Source organism: Amphimedon queenslandica, unplaced genomic scaffold, assembly GCF_000090795.2.
Source record: "Amphimedon queenslandica unplaced genomic scaffold, v1.1 AMPQUscaffold_13522, whole genome shotgun sequence".
Lineage (NCBI taxonomy): Eukaryota > Metazoa > Porifera > Demospongiae > Haplosclerida > Niphatidae > Amphimedon > Amphimedon queenslandica.
Window position 1 is genome coordinate 1861435 of NW_003546242.1, and position 6446 is coordinate 1867880.

General features: G+C 35.4%; 1 long non-coding RNA gene across 1 annotated transcript; it reads right to left on the reverse strand.

Annotated features, from left to right (window-relative positions):
• Positions 1 to 954: 954 nt before the first annotated feature.
• LOC109581231 (uncharacterized) lies at positions 955 to 3325 on the reverse strand. The gene is made up of 4 exons (XR_002184563.1): positions 3132 to 3325; positions 1787 to 1939; positions 1484 to 1620; positions 955 to 1183 (listed from the first exon to the last, which is right to left on the reverse strand). It is a non-coding gene; the product is annotated as an uncharacterized LOC109581231 (long non-coding RNA).
• Positions 3326 to 6446: the final 3121 nt, after the last annotated feature.

A 6446-nucleotide genomic window follows, 5' to 3' on the forward strand; every position in this document is an offset into this window, starting at 1 on the left:
CTTTGTCCTGCTGTAAGTCGATTTATTTTGTTAAGTCCCAGCCAGAACTCTCCTTTGAGGTCACCAAATCCTTTTTCATAGTCAGCCCAGTTGAGGTAGAAGTTAACAGAACCATCCATTCTCCTTTGAAATACAGTCCAGCCGCCTCCATTACTCATATCACAATAAACCTATAATGCAAATTATATGCTGCTACCGTGTAGCCTCTTTATTTTGGGCCCACACTACCTATCCTTAATACATGTACAGTGTAGCCTCTTTATTTAAGGACACCAACAGATCCACATTACCTGTCCGTAATGCAGAGGTGTCCTCATTTTAGAGGTACTTTTGTACAGGTTTTTTTTACCAATCGGGACATTGCAAATTTATTATAAATGGTTCTATATACTGTTAATATTAATATATTTACGTCAAAGGCTGGTAGTTCATCAGGTTTCACAGTATATACTCCACTGCATACTTTACCGTTTTCATATGCTTCCTTACAATTACGAGGAAGGCAACCTATTAGTAAAATAGATACAGTATGTCTAATCATTATTATTACTGTATGACTTACATGCTTTTTGTGTTTCCTGTGCAGTAGCAATGCTAATAAGAATGAAGCATCCTATCAGCTTAAAATAAGAACAGGAATCCATCTTGTCTTGACTTGCTGTATAGAACTAATACTGAACAATCCTTTTACTGAGGCTACCAGTGTCTGTGATGAGTTTTTGTGTACAGCTACTGCTTTTATAACATGCTGCAGCTTCATTTCCTGTTACAAAATTATTATGAATTTACAGATCTAGGATTCAATTTTGGGGGGCAATTATGAGATGGGTGGGGTAATTAGAGGGTGTGGTCAAGTAAGCTTGTGTACAGAACCATAGATATTTATGCAGCGGTATAATATTTCTTATCACACCAGTTCTCTCTTTTTTCCAATTTAATCCTACTACTTTTCCATTTTTATTTACTTTTAATATCATAAATCAATTCATAAACATTCTATTTTGTATCATATGTTAATAAATGAAGGTTAACTGTAGTTACAATGTTATATATCTTCTTGTGTATTGATTATAAAGTTTTGAGGCATAGTGAGAATTCCACAGACCAAGAAAAAGGAGAAGGAACAGATAGAGAAAGACCACCAGTAATCCATTTGTGGTTGGAAAACCATCTTCTGGTAGGACTACACAAAATAGAAATAAAACAAGGACATCATCAGTAATTTTAAAGAGAAAAAATTTTGGCAAATTTGGCATTTTGAAAGCTACTGGCCAAACCATTTTGAATCATTATGTACAATTCACCAAATTAAACCCACCAATCACCACAATTTTTACCAGTCACACTCATCTCTCACTCCCTCCCTCCCGAGGGCCTTATTTTGGTCTCCCTCTCTCCCTTACATCATAGATACTTTATTCTTACATTTACCTTGGTCTCACTCTCTCCCTCCCTTACCTTGGTCTCTCCCTCTCCCTTATACCTTGGTCTCACTCTTTTGTGTGCAAAGACAAGAATGTACTTAAACTCTCAACATATATCCCATCATCTGTCACTACAAAGTATCTCTCCGGCACTTTCTGATTAAAGGAAGGTTCACTGCCATGTTGTACCCTAGACCTGAGAGAGAGAAGTTCTGTAAATTTAAGGAATTGGCAAAAAGTTTAAATAACGTTAAATATAATTGTAGATGAAAATTCTAATTTTGGTTAGTAGCAAATTTTAGCAGCAATGCACTCAATATAAGACCCCTTGCAAGACAATGGTACAAGACCCCTTGCTGTACCTTATATCAGGGTGAGAGTCCACCTCACAGACAGCCATCATTGCTACACAATGGAGGGAGGGAGCTCTTGGTCCAGCTGGTGGCTGAGGGACTGAAATTCATACAAACTGAGAGCTCAGTAGAGAGGTATGTTCCCTCTCCAAATATATTGACCTTCAGAAAAAGTGAAATTAAAAATGAAATTAAATTCTAACGGAATATACTCAATATATATATAATATATACAGTAATTTTGATGTACCAAGAGTTGATCAAAACCCAAAAGACAATATAAGACATTATAAACAGTATTTCAATTAAGGTAAGGTACATGTACGTTGTCTTTTAATGAGACTAATGTATAATAAAAAATAATGTAGCTATGTAGAATACTGCAGTTTCATTGGTCGATTGCTATAGGCATAATAGAACAATACTTGATGGGCAAGAATGTATATTATTATTATATCATAAAAAGGAAATGGAAGTCGGTCCAATAACTATTGGCATGAACTACAATTGAAAGTTGGTAAGTGTCTTAATTTACTATTCCATTTCATTGCCTTCTCTTGGCCTGTCAGTCAATCAGTGGGTTAATCTACTACTGGCACACAGTAAACATTATTATTGTGAGTATTGTACTACAGGGCATGTGTGTGTGTGTATGTGTGGCCAAATCAAAAATGGTTAGGAGGTGATTTGCCATTTCAATTAATTTTTCTGATATGGATAGAAAAAGTTTGAGCTTATTCTAGTTAAAATTAAATTTTTATAATTTTTTAAAGTTGATCAAATACTGAGGGAAAGTCCCCATAATATAGTACAGGGATTTCGGTCAAATTTCACCAAAATTAAAAAGGAGAGAACTCCTCAATTTTATTACATTTTCTGATAGATATACTTGTACTTATGTTGCATAGAAAGCTTGAGCTGATTCCTATCAGAATTAGATTTTTTATAAATTTTAAAAGTTTGTCTAAAAATGGCTAGTACAGCTGTACTACTACAGTACAGGGTATCATCAGTTTCGACGACTACTGAAATTTCCTACCAGTCTACAAGATAAGTTCCTTCACTAAATATACCAAACTTAATTAAAATGATAATACATTGTCTTAGTGTTGGCATAAACAAAATAATGAAAGTTGGTAAGTGACTCCAGTTACAATCATATTCCATTGTCTTCTCTTGGCTTACCATTCAATCAGTGAATCTGCTGTTGAGTTTATTTGGCAAACAAAAACAAAAGAAGATTTTCCATTAAAATTTAATAACAATCAATACACATGTATGATAATCACAGGTCATAGAAGTGGTAATTAAATGAGTGGATGGTGTTTGGTATTTGGGTGTGGCTCTACACTACCTTGTTAATGTGACTGAGGAGTCCGTTGTGTGCGATTGGGTGAAAGTTCTCTACTCTGCTCCCGTGATAGGCTAAGAAGGTACCGTACTCTGAGGCTGTCCTCTGCCATTTCTCCTCTCTCTCTGAGGACAGAGGCACTAAGAATCTATTGAAACAAGATGTCTTTGGATTGAGGTATAATATATATAACAACACAATCACCCTCTCTCCTCCATTAGGTGCTCCTGGTGTTACTGTTAGAGGAGAATCTGTTGACAGTAAAACTGTTCCACAGGCTCCTAATGCCAAGCAACCAGCAGCTCCTCCCACTTCAATAAACAGTGAAATAAAATTACCAGACACTAAAAGAAAGAAACTAAATTAATAATAATAATAATAATTTTGTCAATAAACTTCACTAACGAGACACCTACGGTGCATGGCCTCGCCCCTATAGCTGCTATGGTGCATGCCCGCACTTCAATAACTGTTTGATTATCAGCATGAAGAGAGTCTGCTCAACACTAGCTTCCTACAGTTGCACTTGCTCTTGAATACCTGCAGAAGTAGCAGCACTGCAGCACATACATGCAAGCAGCTCCAGCCCCTCCCATGCATGTAGATTGAAAGGTGTGGCATTCCATGAGTGTCAGCAAGAAGACCATGTGAGAAAGAAGCTTCACTTTTTCTTTACTAATCAGCAATATATGATAAACTTGCTGACAAAAAAGTCGCTGCCTTTGTATATTTGAGATAGTATAGGTACTGTAGTACCTATAACCCAGCAAGTTGTTGTTCTAGCGCTGCACAAACGAGTGACCTCAACAATTTCAAGTAAGTATAACTCTTCATCAAGTAAGATTTAGAGAAATCTGTTCATAATTTTTGAAGGCCATGTTCTAATCTACTGAAAAATGCTACCAGCTATCTCTAAAGTGCCAACACAACGGAACTTGGCCCAACTACTCGATTTTCTTACTTTGAAGCTTCTGTACCTAGCACTTGTATTTGAGCAACACAAAACAGTTAAGAAAGACTTTTCCACGTCAAAAATAAAGATCTAGGAGCTTAGAACACGCTGTGCTAAAGTTATTGTTTATTAAAAACAAATTTCAGTTGTACAGAATGAATGAATGAATGAATGAATGACAGACACACACAACAACTACCTATACCTCGCGTAGGCGAGGCCAATTACTTATCTACAATCAATGACATTAGAAATGATACTTTAATGATTCAATGTCTTCTAAATTTGTGGTTAAATCATCCGGATTACAATAAAGTCATATCATCCTGATAAAAGCAGTATCTGCTTTAGCACTAATCTAAAGACATGTAAATATACATCTGTTTGACACTGACACTCAAATTCTCATCTCACAATGGATAAATATTTTTTAGGAATTTTAAACTTTCAGAGGTGATAAAGCTTGTGGTTTGCTCTGTAGATGTAAATGTGTAATGTATAGCAATGTACATGTACAGTACTAAAGTACAGTGACTCATGCGCATGCTCAGCTCCTAGTAATAATAATGATGTAGAGGCTTCAATATAGCAAGAAAATCTTTTAACTTCACTGTCTTCATTAGAAAATTGGAATACAAAAAATAATCAAAAAGTTCATGTAGGCACCTGCTCTTTAGTGTTATTTGAGGATGAGGGCACACCATTGACACCAATTCTGAGAAGGTAGATTCATCCGCAGAAAACAGTTACCTGTACTGTTGATAAATTGAAGTATCAATGTATCATACTTTATGAAACATCAGCAGTTGAACAGGAGAAGTACATGCAAGTATTGATTTAGGAGACAACAGAAGTTTTGAGATGATGGTGACTGCTGTTGAACGGGAGAAACTACTGTTTTAAAAGATAGTGAATGTCATTAAACAGTCAACAGTGGTTGAAATACAAGAGACTCACAGGTTTTGAATTGCTACAAATGGGAAACATAAGGAACCTTAATTCAAAAGAGGAATTAAGTTTTAGCCCCGTTTACACTATGCCCTTAAAGCGGTTTGGAACCGGTTTAGAAATAAATCAGTTTACGTGTGGACAATTTCAATGCGGTTTAAACCGACTTATCTCAAACCACCTCAGGAGGTGGTTTGAGATAATCAAACCGGTTTAAGTACTGAAGCAGCTGTATTATGTATGCAATGTAGCATTGTAAACTGATTCAACCACAGTTATGTGTGGACACAATTAAGCTGGTTTCTGAACTGCTTTGATCCAAACTGGTTTGTAGTGTAAACGGGGCTAGTAATGAATAGTAATGCTGGCAATGGTGACTTGTACATGCACTATTCTACATGTAGTACAGTACATTATCATACATTACTTACCATGGCATGTATTGTTAGATATTATACAATGTACCTTATCAAGTAAAATATATTACTTAGCTCTATATGTACAACTAGTATGTATCCCCTGGCTACATGGATAAGGTGGTTCTTTCCTTTGTATACATGTATATGGCATAACACTACAAAACCACGTGTTGTCTTCTGGTTTTTAGTCTTATTATTTGTGCTTTGTCCTTTTTTGTTTTTAAATTCATATTTATGGTCCTTGACCAAATTGTAAAGAAGTAATGTAATAGAAGCTCTTGAGTAAGGTTTCTTCCTTTGCCAGAAAGTAGCTGCTGCTCACACTCTTCTTGAATGATGAAAGAAAAAGAAATAGCATCTATTGTTCATTGCTATATGCTATAATGATCTTTTCTCAAACCTGTGTTTTCTCAAACCTGTGTATTCTATAGTTCGACAACATGCAGTCACAATATTGGAATAGTCTTAAGAATTTTGGTGAAATTTAGGCCTATTCTAAACAAAGTCTTGCAGTCCACGTTAAAAGTACATTGGGAACCACAAAGTTGAAGTTTACTTGATAGCAAAATTAAAGATAATGACAATTAATTTAGTTGCAGTTTTATTTTGCGTCCCTTTTCTTTGCTGTCATTCCTATAGTAAAAGGGGCCTAAACAAATGTCGGTGACATAAAAATGTCCATCTTCCTAATCACAAATTGGTAGCAAGGGTATGTGGAAGTAACTATTGTTAATAATAATTAGGGCTGTAAAGTATTGAAAAATGCTATGGTATTACTATATACCTTTTAAAGATGTCAATGATATTATGATAATAAGATGTTCAATAGCTCAAGTCAGAATTGAGTTCATTTAGATGTATATTTTAGTTCACAAGTTCATAGAGAGAAATACCATCTTTTGAACTGTCTCTGGTTTAAAAAACTTTGTGAAGGAGTCACAATTTGTCCACTATGGCTAAATAATCTCTCAGAGGGAGCACTGGTTGCAGTTATCAGAG